The sequence below is a fragment of the Impatiens glandulifera genome, chromosome 6 (assembly GCF_907164915.1).
Source record: "Impatiens glandulifera chromosome 6, dImpGla2.1, whole genome shotgun sequence".
Lineage (NCBI taxonomy): Eukaryota > Viridiplantae > Streptophyta > Magnoliopsida > Ericales > Balsaminaceae > Impatiens > Impatiens glandulifera.
Window position 1 is genome coordinate 23000587 of NC_061867.1, and position 2983 is coordinate 23003569.

The 2983-nt window shown below is 27.2% G+C and overlaps 1 non-coding gene across 1 annotated transcript; it reads right to left on the bottom strand.

The window, feature by feature from the left end:
• Positions 1-2157: 2157 nt before the first annotated feature.
• Positions 2158-2231, bottom strand: TRNAN-GUU. Its single transcript has one exon. It is a non-coding gene; the product is annotated as a tRNA-Asn (tRNA).
• Between the last annotated feature and the right edge of the window lie 752 nt (positions 2232-2983).

Sequence of the window (2983 nt, forward strand, 5' to 3'; positions counted from 1 at the left end):
ATTTTTATAATTAATTTTAAAAGTTGTCAGAATTTATTTAAAATATTTTAAAATAATGTCTTATTTTAAAAAGATTATTAACACGCAAACCAAGGTTAAAATTTCTCAAACCTTAAGCCTTTCCGGAATAATGATTTTCCAGAGGTTACATCAACATAAAACTAAATTAAGATATTGACACTTAGACACAAATAAAAATTAAAAACGCTAAAGTATTGTTTGAACCTTCGACATTGTCATTAACAGTCACACGCTCTAACCAACAAAGATATTCTAGTTATAATAAACTAACGCGTGATAATGTTAAAATGGGATATTAATGCGCGAGGTGTTGTTCAAATGGGTTGTCGATGCGACTTTTAACTACTTAGCATAATCTAGTTATTAATGATATCATTTTTCATGAAAAAAGTATTATGTTAATATAAACTAAAGTGAGATTTTTACATTAACATTAATCTAATGAAAAATTAAATTGTTAAAATATGATATCAACACGCGAGGTATTGTTTAAATGAAATTTCGACAAGAAACTAAATTAAGATATCGACGCTTAGAAAAATAATAAAAAATAATAATCTAGTTATTAATGATATCATTTTTCTTGACAAAACTATTATGTAAATACAAACTAAAATGAGATACTGACATTAAACCTTAATACAATAATTTAATTAAAAAAATAAGATTGTTAAAACATGATATCCACGTGTGAGGTATTGTTAAAATGAAATATTGTCAACAAACTAAATTAAGATATCGACACTTAATTAAAAATAAAATTTTAAAAAGACTAGAAGGAGAGTTTAAACCTGCGACCTTGTGGTTAAAGTACGCGCTCTAACCAATTAAGCTACTACAACTCTAACAATCATACACAAGGTAATATTAACATGGGATATCGACGAGCAAGGCATTGTTCAAATTGGTTATACTCTTAGCTAGTTAGTCTTGTCTAGTTATTAATGTTATCATTTTTCTTGAAAATAATATTGTATATCGACACTTAGCCTTATTGCATTAATCTAATGACCAAATAAAGTTGTTCAAATAGGATACGCATGAGACATTATTAAAATAAAATATTGACAACAAAATAAATTAAGATATTGACGTTTATGAAAAATAAAAAAATGCTAGAAGGAGAGTTTGAACCTCAAACCTTGTGATAAATAACCACACACTTTAACCATTTGTGTTATTCAAACAATAACAATCATACACGAGGTAATGTTAAAATGGGATATTGACATGCATGGTGTTGTTCAAATGGGTTATACACTTAGTTAGTCTTGTCATTATTAATGTTATCATTTTTTTGAAAATAATATTGCATATTGACAAACTAAAAGGATATCGACACTTAGTCTTATTGCATTAAGCTAATGAAAAAATAAAGTTGTTAAAATATGATACGGCATTTGAGACATTGTTAAAATAAAATATCGATAACAAACTAAATTAAGATATCGACGCTTAGATAAAAAGAAAAATTTTAAAATCGCTAGAAATTATTAAAATAAAATATTGACAACAAACTAAATAAAAGTAAATATTGCATATTGACAAACTAAAAGGGATATCGACACTTAGTCTTATTGCATTAAGCTAATGAAAAAATAAAGTTATTAAAATATGATACGGCATTTGAGACATTGTTAAAATAAAATATCGATAACAAACTAAATTAAGATATCGACGCTTAAATAGGATACGCATGAGACATTATTAAAATAAAATATTGACAACAAAATAAATTAAGATATTGACGTTTATGAAAAATTAAAAAATGCTAGAAGGAGAGTTTGAACCTCAAACCTTGTGATAAATAACCACACACTTTAACCAATTGTGTTATTCAAACAATAACAATCATACACAGGTAATGTTAAAATGGGATATTGACATGCATGGTGTTGTTCAAATGGGTTATACACTTAGTTAGTCTTGTCATTATTAATGTTATTATTTTTTTGAAAATAATATTGCATATTGACAAACTAAAAGGGATATCGACACTTAGTCTTATTGCATTAAGCTAATGAAAAAATAAAGTTGTTAAAATATGATACGACATTTGAGACATTGTTAAAATAAAATATCGATAACAAACTAAATTAAGATATCGACGCTTAGATAAAAAGAAAAATTTTAAATCGCTAGAAGGAGGGCTTGAACCTCCGACCTTGTGGTTAACAGCCACACGCTCTAACCAACTGAGCTATTCCAGCTTTATTAATCTCACGTGTGACGATGATAAAATGGAATTTCGACGCACGAGGCATTGTTCAATTGAGTTATCGACTTGACGCTTAGCTAGTTATCATTGTCTAGTTATTAATGTTATCATTTTCTTGAAAATAATATTGTATAATGACAAACTAAAATGGGATATATTAATACAAAAACAAATTAAAGTTGTTAAATAGGATATCAACGCATGTGGCATTTTAAAATAAAACATCGACAATAAACTAAATTAAGATATTGACGCTTAGAAAAAATTAAGAAATTAAAAAACATTAGGAGGACTTGGAACTTTAACCTTGTGGTTAACAACCACACACTCTAACTATATGATCTATTCCATCTTTAATAATTTCACGTGTGGCGGTGTTAAAATGGGATATCGGCACGCAAGACGTAATTTAAATGGTTTTTCGACGCGACGATTAGCTAGATAGCTTTGTCTAGTTATTTATTAATGTTATCATATCATTTCTATTAAAATAATATTGAACTAAAATAGGATATCCACACTTACCTTGTTTGCATCAATCTAATGATATATTAAGTTGTTAAAATAAGATATCGATCTGTGAGGCATTGTTCAAATATATATCGACATCAGACTAAATTAAGATATCGAGGCTTAGGAAAAATTTAAAAATAATTATCGCTAAAAGGATGGTTTGAATTTCCAACATTGTGATTAACGGTCACACACTCTAATCAACTAAGTTATTCTAGCTTTAACAATTTC